Genomic DNA, 16,002 nt, shown 5'->3' on the forward strand with positions numbered 1-16,002 from the left:
AATGTGAACTACATCTACTTTCACTGCAGAGATACACTTCTACTGTATCATTGAGCTATTCGATTGGCATTAATCTATGCAAATTAAAAACGTTTTGTACATACAGGTGTCAAGACTCGGATATGAAGATAACAGAAGGGAAAGGGTCAAATAAAAAGTGTGGGTTGAAAATAACGTGTAAACAAAAACGTACAGATGTACCACTGCATGAGAAGAGGTGTTCATGTAGGGACAGGGTCGAAGTGGATAGTGTAAAGCTCAATGATTAACAGAAGAAAGACCAAGAAAGACCACAAGAATATGTCAAACAGGTTAAACTTTCTTATAAGAAATAAGACATTAAAGCAATTTACAAACAGAACTTGTGAACGAAAGTTTGTATTTACCTTTTAATTCATGGATTTCTTGGACAGTCATGTCAAGAATGCAAATGACACACAAAGTGAGGAAAGTGAGAGTGAGAGCCACTCTCACCTGGCATACCAAATCTGTTGGTTTTCCCATGAAAAGGGAACTTCCTGAAAAACATCCAGCCACAGATACAAGTAGTGCAGCACTCACTGCAGTGTTTGCTTTACTTTTCCCCAGGAACCTTTGGTATTGACATAATAACATTTTGATAAGAATTGTCAATAAAACACCAAGTACATTTATGGCCAAAATTGCAAGTGTGAGTGGTTCTGAGATTTCCAAGTACTCCACATCCATGGGCACACAGTCATTGTGCTGTTCATTTGACCAAAAGTAATTCGGACAGTGAAGGCAATCCTGAGAATCTTTTGTGAGTAAACAAGAAAATTATATGTGAGGGATCAAGAGAGTTGGAAGGTACAGTTGCACTGATCGCAACAAGGCGAAACGATCTTCAATGGAATGGATGTTGTTGCAAGAATAATGTGGACATAGTTTAATAGTTAGAAGTAGAACGGCCACGAGGAAGAGTGCATACCTCCACCAGATTGATTAGTTTACGTTTTGTATCCCACTGATAGGCTGAATCAGGATTCGGACATGAACTAAAATTTAATCTGCTTGTTAGTGTCAGAAAACCAACTCTGTTTTATCCGAATCCATCCGTAACTTTTTTCAAATATAGGACTACACATCATTTTAGCACTATCACTGAATAGTGATGAATCACTGAAAAAAAATTATCAGATCCGAATCCGGATTTGATCTTCACCAAAATCAAAGCAGTTCTTCTTTGTTTCATACCCAACCTGCCAACCAAGTTTCGTCCGAATCCATCCACAACTTTTTCAGAAATCCTGCTAGATGACGTTTTTGGCCCCATCTCGGAATGGTGAAATATCACTTTAAAAATTCTCGAATTCAGATCCGGAATCGGATTTTCACCAATATCGAATCATTTCATCTGTGTCACATACTCATGCTCTCCATAAAATTTAGTTTGAATCCATTAACAACTTTTTGAAATATCTTGTTCACAAACGTACAAACAGATGAAAAACCACTCGAAGAGTAACACTTGACAAAACAGAACAAAGTGTAATGGAACTTAGTGGAGCGCACACCCACGCCAGGCTGAACAGTTTGTGTTTTGTATCCCACTGATGGGCTATCCCAACTCATCCACCTCGTTTTTTCACGACTCATCCACAACTTCTTGAAATATCTTGTTCACAAACATACAAACAGTTGGGGAAAAAAATAAAAAATCGCTCGGAGAGTGACACTTAACAAAACAGAACAAAGTGTAATGGAACTTAGTGGAGCGCATACCGAGGCCAGGCTGAACAGTTTATGTTTTGGTTAGAGAATTTATAGAATTCCCCTTCAAATTTTACCTTGATATTTGTTCTCATATCTGTATTGAATTTAATATACTTCTTCATCCAAGGACTTTGTTTAAATTTTAAAACTCTATGAATTTTGGCTATTCTCAATCCTTCTCTCAACTGATGGCCTATCCCAATCATCAACCTCATTTTTTCATTACTCATCCAAAACTTTTTGAGATATCATGATTTATATAATTTTTTGCCCAATCTCTCAATTTTATCAATTATGCCTGTAAAAAAATAATCGGTGGGTGAATTCATTGACCTGATATGCAAATGCTGTTCAAATTTCAAGTAAATCAGAAGAAAATTGAGGATTTTAGAAATTGCACATAAGTTGTGTCAGGTCAAGCCAGATTAGATCTGTGGCTTGCTACAGGTTCCATTTAAACCTGAACTAACCTGTTTCATGGTCGAATTGTCAGTGACTAGAGCCATCTCCTCCATAAGGTTTTCTGATGAGGATTGTGGATGGATGGGGATACCCAGCAGGTTTAAAAACCAAATCTGTGAAAGGGTGGAGTAGCTCCTTGTGAGCCAACTGAAATAGATTTCTAGTGGCTGTGTCTGCGTACGACCTCCTGCAGTTGGGTGACTTTTTTTTTTGGAGGTCAGTGCCCGGATTTGCACTCCGGTCACCGTGAAACCATTCGTTCCGCAAAACGATTTGTTAGCAAAGATAAACGCAAAGAAAACTGAAAACCCACTCCATGGGAGAACCCCTGTGCAGCTGTCCTTTGCTGGGCAGCTCACAAGATGACCGGAATGGGGGCAAAGCCTTTGGGACCCCCCAATCTTTGCTGAAAGGAGGGAAACAATGCAGTAACATTTCGAAGTCAGATTGCGGGTGAGTGTGTCAGGGTGGTACTGAGGTGTCGTCCACCAGACGGCGGTCTCCTTGGGTTAACCTGAGGCGGTCCCTTTGGGTGGGTGCCTGGAATGTCCTATCCCTAAGAGAGGATGACCACCTGTCTCTGTTATCATCTGAGCTCAAGCGTTAGGACACCGGTATTGCAGCACTCTGAGGTTCGGAGACCAGATTCCCTCGAGATCATGGAGGGGAGGTTCACGTATTATTGGTCTGGTCGCTCTGATGGTTATCATGCCCAAGGAGTTGCTGTAGCTGTGTCCAATAAGCTGACCCCAATAATAAGAGGTCAACGAGCGAATTATGAGGCTAACGATTTGTCATTCCTTGGATGTCATTTCCCTTGTCTCTGTATATGCTCCAACATAGGTGAGTCATCTCACCATGAAGGATGAATTATATGCCACGCTAGAGTCTGTGGCTGATCAGTGCCCCAGGCGTGATACTCTTCTAGTCTTGGGGAATTTCAATGCATCGACTGGAACTGATAGGGATGGTTATGAGATGTGTGTTGGTTCCCACGATTTTGGAACTGTGAACCAGAATAGCAACAAGTTCCTTAACTTTGCAAGAAGTTATGGATTTCCGGTGGCTGGTTCATGATTTCAGCGCCCACTAGTTCATCAGTGGACTTGGTGTTCCAATGTTGGTGATGTGAAAAAGGAGATTGACCATGTTCTCATTGATGGTTGCTGGAGGATGGTCCAGAGCGGCAGAGTCGACCCGAGTGCTCAGTTCTTTATTACTGACCAGCGGCTTGTTTTAGCGACTCGCAAGTTGCAGCGTATATCCAGGAGAATGGTCCCATCCCTGCCTCAGCTGGATGGTGGCAAGCTCAAGGATGAGAGGGGAGCTGAGGAGAGGGTAAACAGGCCGAGTGGAGATTTGGGGGGGGGGGGCTGGTGCATTGGCGAATCCTGAAGAGTTGTGGAGTGACTTCAAGACCACCGTCCTTGATGTTGCCGGTGGATGTCTTGGAATTCACCGTCGGGCGAAGAAGAATTTTGTCTCTCAATGAACAATGGATACCATTGACCAGAATCACAGGGCCAGGCTGAATGTCAGTGCTGAGCTGTTCAGAGCACTGAGGCATAAAACTGAAGTGCACTGAGGGTGGACAAGGAGGCTGATGCATGATGAATCTGTGTGTGAGGGGTTAGGGCATCACCTGTGGTCAAGTGATTCTCATCCTGCTTACGGGGGAATTCCCGCATTGCGTTCGTCCAAGCCCGACCCTCAGTGTACTGCAGTTCGAGCAGAGGCTGGTGGGCTCTTGACAGAGGAGTCCAAACTGAAGGCCCGATGAGCTGGTTATTTTGAACGGTTGTACCAGGCTGATCCACAAGCTGTTTAGTTGGATGTAAGGGATGTTACTATCCTTATTGCTGACCCTCCAATCAACTTTGAACCATCTTTATTTGTGGAAACACAGGGGGTGGTGAACAGGTTGAAATGGGGTAAAGCTCCTGGGATCTTTGGCTTCGATGCTGAACTTTTCAATGCCGCTGGAAATGCTGGCTGTACTCATGTCAATGCAAGCAGTTCTGTAGTCTGCCTGGTACACAGGCATCATCCCACCTCACAGGAAGAGGGGCTGTCTTGTCCTTCTCTGGAAAGGGAAGGGTGATTTGCCAAGACAGCAACAACTAACGAGGGATGACGCTGCTCTCAGTGTTCGGAAAGGTCTTTGCTTGGATAATTATTGACAGGGTTCACCAGCATCTGCTTGAGCATCAGCGTCCAGAGCAATCAGGCTTTACACCAAAGAGGTCAACGATTGACCGTATCCTTGCTCTTCGAGTCCTCACCGAACGCACACGAGAGTTTTGGCAGGGGATGCTTGCAGCCCATGTTGATCTCTGAAAAGCATTTGATTTATTGAATTGGGATGCATTCTGGAGGATTCTTGGTCTTCATGGGGTGCCACCAAAACTGATCGTTCTGATTACTGAACTATACTCTGGTACTGAAAGTGCTATGAGATGTGTTGGTACCATCTCTGACTTATTTCCAGTTGTTACTGGGCTTTGTCAGGGGTATGTACTCACCCCCACACTTTTCATCACTTGTGTAGACTGGATTCTGGGGAGGTTTATGGAGAGATCAAGCTGTGTTGCATCATTTTATGTCATGTCAACATCTCTGACCTTGATTTCGCAGATTATGCAGTTATTTTTGCAGGGACACGAGATATCCTTTTGGGGGCACTCGAGCTGCTGAATGAGGAGACAGAGACGCTGGGATTATATGTTTCCTGGGTCAAAACTAAGATCCAGGCTTTCAATGACATATTGGATGCTGCTCTCCAGTCTTTACCTGTTTGTGGTGAGATTTTGAGGTCACGGAGAGATTCACTTACCTCAGCAGTGATATTCATGTCTCTGCTGGCTGTGAGTCAGAGGTCAGCAGACATCTGGGTCGGGTCTGGGGAGTCATTGATTCACTGGATCATGGGGGTGGGGTGCTACCGGTTCCTGTGCTGGAGGACGAAAGTCCGAGTCTTCAGGTCCTTGCTGCTTCCAGTCTTGCTCTACAAATGTGAGACTTGGACTCTGACCAGGGATCTAAGATGGAGACCCGATTCCTTTGGTACCAGGTCTCTTCCGAGAATCATTGTCTATTTCTGGTCAGACTATCTGTCCAACGAGCTGTTGCTGAGAGATTCAAATGAGATTTGTTACCTGCACAGTCCGTGAGCGTCAGCTACATCTGTATGGACATGTGGCTTGTTTTCCTAACACTGATACTGCTCACAAGATTTTCTCAGAGGGAGCCTCCTGAATAGAGGAGACCAATGGGCTGACCATGTACCTTGTGGTTGCAGCAGGTTGATCAGCATATCAAGTAGATGGGGATGGGCCAGGCATCTGCCTGTGGGATGGGCAGACACATGCCCCTGGATTACCGGTGGAAAGTGGACACAGCGATGCGCTGCTCTGGCGCATGCTCCCATTCCTGACCTGACCTCCCCACTCACAAATGGCTCCCAACTTCTCCTCGGTGAGCTCCTCTGCATGTGAGGCAATTTGATCATCCAACGCCTCAGGCTCCATGACATCAAAGCATCCCGGACATGGGTGACCACTTTGGTGCTTGGTGCAGCACTCGCACACCACTTAATTTTTTATTGAATTCGGTGGATTTACTCCAGGGCATCGGCCCACAGAGGCCAGACTCTGTCCTCTCGTCAGCTGGTCCAGCAGCTCCACTTTGTGACGAAGGCTCATCACTTTTTCTGCTTCTTGGCAGTGGATGCATCTCCAGCACTCGTCTTATGCTTGGGAGCAATGTTTGATCAATGATAAAATGAGTGGCATGAGAGGCAAAACACGGGTAAAGGCAACAGGACTCGAAGATTGATTGAGAACCAGGACATGCTGCATACATACTATGGGAATTGTGGCTGTCTGTGGGAGGGGTGAGTAATATGCCCATTGTTTGTTGGGGATGTTGGCGGATGGAACGTTTTACCAGATGTTCTCAGATGGGGCATGGGGGGTAGATGTGGTGAAGCATTTTAATTATGCAAGCGTCATGCTAATATTTTACTCAGCAGGTGTCGGATGTGGTGATCGATTTTAATTGTGTAACTTGATAGAGCTGGGGGGGGGGCAGGGAGGGGGCAGAGATAAACCTTTTCAGCAGCTCATAATAGATTTTGGGGATAATTTTAATTGCTTATGCAAGGGTCCATGCTAACATTTCATATTTTAATTGTGTAACTGTTGTGGAAGAAGGGAGGGGGGAAACATCTTCAGCAGCTCGTAATAGATGCGGTGAAGCATCTTTCGAGCTGAATGGTGGAACAAGCCGCACAGCTCAGAAACAACGTTCGTGCCTGGTAGAAGATATGTTTTAGAATTGTTATGCACGTCGCTCGTGAAAGCTACGTTTTTGTGTACAGTACTATAGTAATGTACAGCAGGCACATCCAGCTCACTTATAGTACAATGTACCTCGTGGAAGATACGCTTTCGAACTGTGTTTATGCATGCGGCTCATGGAAGACATGTTTTTGTGTACTGGTACACTACAGGATGTACATACAGCTCGTTTATAGCATGGTTCGTGGAAGATATATTTTAGAACTGCTTTGTGTGTGCAGCTCATGGAATACTTTTTTGTGCCCACGAAAATCCACAAATACACGAAGCGCAGGGCCGTGAATGTCGAAGCAGGTTGCATTTTGTAAACAGCGAATACGCATCGTCCGTGAACAGCTGGGTCCAACAGTATATACCATTTTTGGCCCCATCTCTCAATGGTGAAAAAAAATCACTTAAAAATTAAAGTGTCTGGATCCGGATTCAGATCTTCACCAAAATTGTGTTGCTGTCCATGGCTGGTCTCCGACATGCACAGAAAAAATTCAGAACGATTGTTTGAAACCTGTGGCCAAAAATTATGTGTGACAAAGAAAGACAGACAGAGAGTGAGGGCTGAGAACGAAACCTCAATCCAACTTCGGTGGCGGAGGTACCGATGCAAAGAGGGTAAACAAATATGCAGGTAATTAGACCTAAATTGGAAATGATAGTGAATGCATGGTGAAAGGAAATTGAGCTACAGGTTCGTGTTCTGATTCACTTCAACAGTTTTCAAAATGTAGCATTCAAATGAAATAAAATTATTTATCGATCATGTACTGATGTCTGTCGACAGACGACAGGCAAAGTGAACCAATTGCTTCAAACTACTTTTCGCTTTGTGTGTGGGGTTAAGGGGGATTGGAATAAAGGGACAAAATTGAGAAACAATGGTTGAATATCATGATAGGGATTAATCATCTGGGAAAAGCAGTAAATAATAGTGAGACACCGTGCGGCAGAAAGGCAGGGGTGTCCGTGGAAGGAAATGTCTGCAAAACAAGAACAGGCACTCCCTGAGGACCACCTGAAGCCATTGTTTGTTGTATTTCACAGTGGCTATGATCATGGACATGGGACTACACAAAATGTCGGGAGGTTATCTCGAGGGAAAAGAGGGAAGTCATGACATGACAGAATAATGCAATTTATTTTATGTATAAGAATTAGACTTGTGGAAGAGCTGGAATGAGTGAGGAATGAAGGGGAAGAATGAGGAGTATGAAAGAACAAATAGCGTGAACAAGATGGATACTGAGGCAAACTCTAAGGAGGGAAAAAAAACTATAAATTTCGAAGGAGCTGGGCGAGGGAGGAGGGGTAATGGGTTAACGGGAGTAAAAAAAAACTCATGGTTTGGGATGGGGGGTGATCTGATATGGTGGTGAACAGCTGTCTTCAAGATCTGGAAATTGGAATGAGATTCAGAATGGGGAAGGCAGTTCAACAGGTGGGAAAAAGGATGAACAAATGAGTGGGATTGAGCAGTGATTCTGGAAGTTTCAGTATGGGGGGTGGGGGGTGTAAGAGGTTTGAATTGAAGGCTCAAGTCTGGGGTGGGGATCGATGCCTTAGGTAATGTGCTCATGCCAAAGAAAAGGAGGAGATTGCGAGGGGATGTGAGACAGGTTTAAAAAATAATGAAGGGTGTATAGACAAAATAAGTGCAAACATTTTAGAAAAATGGGCAGTGGCAGGACCATTGACCACAGTTTCAGAGGAAGGAAGAGGAAAGGACCACAGTAAGGCAGGGGTCTCTCTCTCAAAGAGTAAGGCAGGGGTCTTTCAAGCTTCTGGGTCTCACTATCTGCCATGACCTTTCCTGGGAAAGTCACATTTCCAACCTCGCCTCAAAAGCCAGTCGCCGACTGGGAATCCTCCGTTGTGCAAAGTCCTTCCTCGGCCCTCTTGAGCTCCTGACCACTTACAAAGCTTTTTTCCGTATCCTGATGGAGTACTGCTCTCCCCTCTGGGCTGGTGCTCCTACCTCCCACCTTTCTCGGCTTCACGCTGTCGAAACCAGGACATTTAAGATCATCGGCATCTCCCGCAATGAAGCTGAGTCTTTGGGCCTCTCACTCAATCACCACAGGTTGGTCGGTGGTCTTTCTGTCTTCTACCGACTCCTCTCCAGCCTAGCCCCCTGCTCTCTCTGCAATTTGTCCCCACCACATTTCCACAGGGCGCTCAAGGTCCGCCAACAACCCCCTTCTGTTAAAACTACCAAAATCACGAATCACTGCTCATCTTCACTCTTTCATTCCTCTTTTTTCCCGCCTTTGAAATAAACTTCCTCACTCTATTCTTTCCCATTCTTCCCTCCAGACTTTCAAAACAGCTGTTCACCACCACCTCTTATCTTCCCCCATCCAAATCCTCGATCTTTTCTACCCCCCGATAATCCACCCAAGCCCACTTCCTTCAATTCCCCTGCTTTCCTTCCTGAAAGTCCCTGTAATGTCCATCTTCTCTTCGCCATGTTCCCCGTCTCATCCCCATCCCTCTCCCTTCGACAGTTCACCTAATGTGTCTGTTCCCCACTGTCTTGTCCCTTCCACTTCCGCCCCTCTTGTGTCATGCCTCCTTGCTGTGAGTTGTGTGTTAGCTCTCATACGAGCCTCGACCAAGGTATACAAAAAAAATAAAATAAAAAAAAGTGATAAATGCACGAAATAGACAGCCTGTAAATGTAGACAGGAGAAATCTTATACTTTAATACCGTGTTGGGGCGTTCTCATGCGATTTTGTGGAGGTAATCAGAGCATCTTAACAATTTCAAACACTTAGATTTCTTGAATCACGTTGATCACAAAAATATTGAAGCTGTGCCTGATACCATTTACTAAACGATCTGACATGAAATGGCAGTGTATTTACCAATTTTAATCAGGACCGATAGTTCTTCTTCTGAGCAGACCACCATTGTCTACAAGATAAACATGTAGCAGTTATCACTATCCACATCATCACTTTATGTTGATTTCCCGTTTCCTCCAATACACACTATGAAAATTGCTCACTTGAGGTGAGACATTAATGAATGTGTTGGAGACGAGTACTCTGCTCGTTGCTAATTTAAACTCCGAGTTGGATTGTTTTTGAGAAGTCGTGGGAGGAAAGGGTGATTGAGATATTGGAATGATTGCACAGGCTTGATAGGCATAATGGCCTCCTTCTGTGTTGAATTTCTTTGTAAACACTTGTTGAGGGATATTAAAACAGCACATTTCTGAGATAATACTTCCCGTTGGCCATCAGGAAATCAGGGTAAGGATCGAGAGAGCTGTTCAATGTTTTAAATCATACCTGTTGTGTTGGAGAACTCTCCAGAAGTGCAGAGTACACAATCAAAGCAGCATGCTGCTTCTCCTTTCCGTCCGATTTTCCGGGTTCCTGGTGCACACGGATCAGTGCACACAGAGTGTGACACCTGAAGTACAGTCAGATATGTATTTGGTAATCATTAAATAAATGTACAAGAACCGATCTATGGATAACTTTTTTGAGAAATAAAAGAGGCATCAGAAACGACTTATTCAAGAACCATAAATTACGAAAAGGATTTAGATCTTAAATAATTATGTATGGTCATAATGATGATGCGATTTATGAGATTTATTCCCAGGTTCCAAATTTAATGTAAGTTAAGTGTCACAAAAAAACACACACACACACACACACAGTTACTTCAAGTCCTCAACTCACCCCTTCCAGCCTCGCAACTTGCAAGTCATCAACCCCTCCCCCCCACCCCCGCCACTCTCCTGTCTTTGACGTTGCATAGCAATAAGGACCAACATGGCGGCGGTATGATTTTTCAGGTTGAAAATGTGGTTGGAGCCAGGCCGGCTGTCACAACAATGGGTGGAATATAATACACGGATGAACAAGAGTATTATTATGTAGATTCATTACCTCATTGAAATCGTGGAATATTTCGCTCTTCCTACCATTAACTTAAAGCCTTCAAACACACTCCCCACACATTTTGGTCACCTGACCATCTCAATTCTACGAGATATGCAGAGGATGTGGAACAATAAACGACCTGAAAGCAATCAACTTCCTCCCGATTACATGTATGTGTGTGTGTATATATATATATATATATATATATATATATATATATATATATATATATATATATATATATATATATATATATATATTTATATGAATACAAACAAATAAACACGACATAATAGCGACCGAAACTCATCGTGGTGCACTCATCAGGGTAAAAAAAGAAATGGCAGCAAGTGAAGGAGGGAGTGAAGGTACGTGATTTATACGCAGGTCTCAATAAGGTAGACGCTGATTGGTTCGGCCGTAATGACGTCACGGTTAATCCGAACGCCCATTGGTCGGTTCAACATCTTAACCTCGAGCTCCCATGAGCTGGAGCAGAGTTCGCCATTTGTTACTGAACTTCCCTTGATGTGTCCATGCTGAAAGAGACAGAGAGATCGTACAAATTCCTTTTGACCACATGGTATTGGATCGGTTGGTAAGGATGAAGGTTCCTCCCAACAAACGGAAATGAAATGAGCTCCGAGTTCAGCTCAATATCCTGAACATATCTGCATTGTACTGGTCCGCACAGATCGGGTTGGTAACCAGGTGATGCACAATTAGTCCGTTTGCCACCCGTACATGTTCTGTACTCAACCTTGTTGTAATGATAAGTGTATTGTTTTTTGATGGTTTCGTACTCACATGGGTCTAGAGAGAAAATTTGGCTTGGTTGGCGGGGAGGCAACAGTAGGGTGAATATACTGGTTCGAGCTCACTTTTCCCCATGTAAATGAATGGGGGATTTTCAGCGATTCCCTTTTTTTTCCCCTAAAAATAAACCCCCTTTTTATCCAGTATACTGGTACTCATTTCACCGACCTCGGAAGGATGACAGGCTGAGTCAACCCCCTGGTGTTAATTCAGCAGCTGAGTGGGATTCGAACTCGGGACACTGGGATCCCAAGCCGCCACCCCAACCACTAAGCCAACACCAGGCTTTGTATATATATATATATATATATATATATATATATATATATATATATATATATATATATATATATATATATATATATATATATATATATATATATATATATATATATATATATATATATATATATATATATATATATATATATATATATATAACCAGGCTATCCCAAGGTATATTTATTTGTCTCCCCTTTTAACCTGGAGGTTGATCAGCTCACTCATTGAACCTATAAAGATTTGTTCATTCTCAAATTCCTTCAATAGTTTAATTTTCTTTGCACAATAATCCCCATATAAAATATTGACAAACAAAACATTTGAATCTTTATATTTTTTAAGATACCCCTTTTGTGCCATTACGAAATGATAAACTTCTCTTAATGCTCTTGTTTGACCACCTCCTGAGCCACATATCATTTTGAGATTATAGTAAATTGTTTTTTCATTGTTCAATTGATAATCATCAAAGTTTTCAGTCCATTCAAGGATATTCATTTTTTTCTTTACATCCTCTAACTTACTAGTTTTTAAATTGATTCGCTTATTTGTTTTATTTACCTTTGTTTTAGTTATTTTTTTCAATAAGACTTATTTGATATTTTTCACATTCATTATGTTTTCCATTTATATACCAAGACTGAGATTTTCTCCACTCTTTAGTTTGATTAATACTTGGTTTAACCATTTATATATTGCGAAAAAATGCGGCGGAAGCCCTTAAAAAACCCTAACCCATCTTCCCATCGTTAAAACGCAATCTATTTTATACACTCTATCATACAATATCCATATGGAACACAATCTATTCCATTATCTAAAATAAATCTCTTATCATCAAAGGCTCCTCATGCCTTTTTATTTACTTCTTCACTATATATGTTATGTTTATAACTTCTTATTGCATTCATTTTCCTGTATTCTTCTTTCTTATTCATCAAACAATTATAATAATTTCTAAAAGTTATTGATTTCTTTATTACATATTTCTTTATTCCCTTTAACCTCTTATCAATCTGATCACCATACTTATAAGCATATGCCTTTGCTCTCAATCCAATAAACTCACTCATTACTTTTCCACCCAACTCATCCTTAAACTTACCAATAACCTTTTCATTCTTTTTGGAAAATAACTCACTCTTCTTGCTGAAATTACTTGTATCATATACTCCAATATTTTTCTTCATATCTTCATAAACATCATCAGTTTTTATATCTAGGATAAAACTATCAGTGTCCATATACAACAATGAAACATTTTCACCATACTCTTTCTTTAAGTCATTATACAAATAATCATACATCAATATCTTTGATAAATCAAGAACTGCTGTTCCAATATAAATTGGTTTATCCATTACAATACTTTCCTTTTTCATATGAATCGCAGAAAAGTTCTCTGAAAAAACCTCTTCTCTCTCAAAACTTGGTTTATTTATCAATCTCGAAGCTTCTTTCCAAGATGTTGCGAATCTAATGTTTTGCCTGTTTCTAACATTTTCCATAGTCTTTACAAATACAGCATTATTCATTAATTTATAAAAGTCCCCTTCAAATTTTACTTTTGTATTTGCTCTCATATCTGTATTGAATTGAATATACTTTTTCACCCAAGGACTTTGTTTAAATTTTAAAACTCTATGAATTTTAGCTACTCTCAATCCTTCTCTCAAAAACTGTTTTAAGCTTCTCTGATGCAAAACATATCCCTCTTTATCATAGAATGTTGTTAATAACTTTTCTGTTGATTTACCTTTAATATTAAAACTTTTATGATAATCACTTAACCATTCTTTCTTTGGGGTTTCTTTCTCACATGCAAAAGGAAGATCTTTATGCTTATTATGAAGATCACTCGGGTACCTCAAATCAACTTCAAAATAATAACCTTCTTCTTCGTCATTCAATTCCTCTTGAGAAGAAATAACAATTTTCATCAAAGCCTTTTCATAATCCTTTTCTTCCACCCACTCTAATTTACCATAAGGCAGAGATTGAGACATTGCCCATCCATACAAATTATTAGCATCAAAATACATCAAATAATTACTATCTTTTTCACTATCATAATTTGGAAGATATTTATTATTTGCTTTAGCATATCTTTTGAACATACTTGTGATATTCCACCTCTCTTAGACTTCTCAATCATCAAAAGCATATCAACATCACTGATTAAATCTATGTCTTGTTTTGTCATTTTCAACATTGCACTCCAAGCTAAACCAGGAGCTGTGAAATAGTGGGCAGGGTCTAATCCATAACAATTTTTATTATGACAGAGTGATCTAAAAGCTTCAAACACATCAGCGAACAATAAAACATCTGTTTTTAGATATAAATCATGATATTCTCCAAGGTTCTTTATCTTAAATAATTTCCATATTTCTTGTGCGTGTTTATATTCCTTATCACTTATCTCTTCTTCATAAAGGTTATTATAGAAACTTTCTTTTGATGGAAGTTGTGTTTCTTTAAATCTCATAAATGAATCCATATAATCATAAGGATAAATTCCCTTACTTGTAAGAATTTTCTCTTTACTTTGAATTTCATTCCTTGTTTGAATTTCCTCTCTCGTAAGAATTCCTTCTTTAATCAGATTAATCTTCTTTAATCAATCAGATTAATATAAACATTCATATTTATTGAGAGCTGCTGTGTGTGATGGGTTGAAAAATTTGGCTCTGTAAATTAGAAGACACATTAATACGGTAAAACAGCTTGGATATCTCGTGTTTTCAAATATATTTTGCTTTTAAACTCACAAATAGAAACCATATAACCTTTGCAAAGCATATGCAGTTCACATAAAACAACCAATTGCTTTGGAAAGCGTCACAAGGGCAAAGGAGAATGTAATCACTTGTACGCTGCTGAGGGTAAAAGTTAAAACCTCCAGCACCCATCAACACAAGATATGGTATGAAACTTTGCCACAAAAGTGCCCGTAACCAAGCATGCGGGCATGTACACACTCCCACAAGAGTCCCTTTACAGATCCAAATCTACCTATTTGTATGACCTGCCTACTGTACATCCTGATCAGAACATGAACTGTGCTGCTTTCAACTGTTGGGCGCTCGGCAAATGGCAAAAGCACTCAACAAGTACTCCAATAAAGTGGTTTTTTTATGGAATGGCTGGCTTGGCAAGTGATAGCAAGCTGATTGGTGATGGCAGATACCAGCAAAAAAGTAAACATCACCAATATCCTTACACTTCACTCCGGATTTCTAATTAGTTTCTCTCGGTGATCCGATCCTCCAAACTTAAATTATACTTCGATTTTCTCATGTAATTAGTCCATGAGAGTAGTTCGTGGAAATTTGCATCATGTAATGCATGAAATCGCTCCAAGCTCCAAATTTGAAAACTCTAGAACTTAAAAAGCGATGTTTTCAGCGATTCAGAGATATGAAGACCATGTATTTGATGACATCAGGAAGGAAAGAAAAAAAAATCATTTTGAACGATTTATCGTTAATAAAACCATTGTGGCCTGTTCCAACTCAAGGTGCCGTTGAGCAGGCCGAACAAAATGGAGAATTAAAACCCCAGCGAGGTCACCCATGATGAGTCTAAAAATCCCAGTCTTAAAAGCGAGGTGTTCGCAGATGCACCCGATAAAGGGCACAATTAAATAAGGCAGGTAATTCTCTTCAAAAAGGTGTTTTAATTAATCAAAACAACCAATTTTTACTCGTGCACTTCCTTTGAATTCAGTCAGTATGCATGCAAAGGTTGAGGCTGCTCGGTTTCATAGTTCAGGAGTTATGGAGAAAACACACACACACGATAATAGATTTATTTATTCATATGCAGCTAATGACTGCTTGGATGTTATTTTCTGGAGTCATGGCTGTGCTGTAAATACATTGCCCCTTGTTACCAGTGAGCTGGTACTCATTTTGATGACCTCAGAAGGATGAGAGGCTGAATCAACCCAAAAGGTGTTGATTGAATTACACGACAGGGGCCTGAACTCATGACACAAAGATCTCAAGGCAGCCACCTTATCCATAAAGGTGACACCAGATGACACCAAGGAACTGCATGACACCTTGTTGCAATTTACCTTGGGAGCTCAGAGGAGTAGCGTCGCAAACAAACAAACATCTCATTCGCTTATATATAGAAGATAGAATTGCTCCAATCTGCAAAAAAAATTAAATAAAATCCAAAATGAAAGCAGATCACACAAAAAGGTGAAACAATTCAAACCCAAGCTCGACATCTTTGAGTGAGTGTGCATACTTCTCGGCTACCTGCCGTGGTGTGGAGATTCATTGCTTTGTAGCCACTGAAAACATTTTACAATTCTCACTTGAACTCGTAGATCACTTGTCCCATTGCTGTACTCATTGTAACCCTCCGATATAGTTTGTCTTCCGAACTCCATGGCGGGGATATCCGCATGGAGAACCGAGCTGCGTTCGTTATGCCTGCTGCTCAC

This window comes from Eptatretus burgeri, chromosome 1 (assembly GCF_056783735.1).
Source record: "Eptatretus burgeri isolate ZD-2024b chromosome 1, Ebu_testis_v1, whole genome shotgun sequence".
Lineage (NCBI taxonomy): Eukaryota > Metazoa > Chordata > Myxini > Myxiniformes > Myxinidae > Eptatretus > Eptatretus burgeri.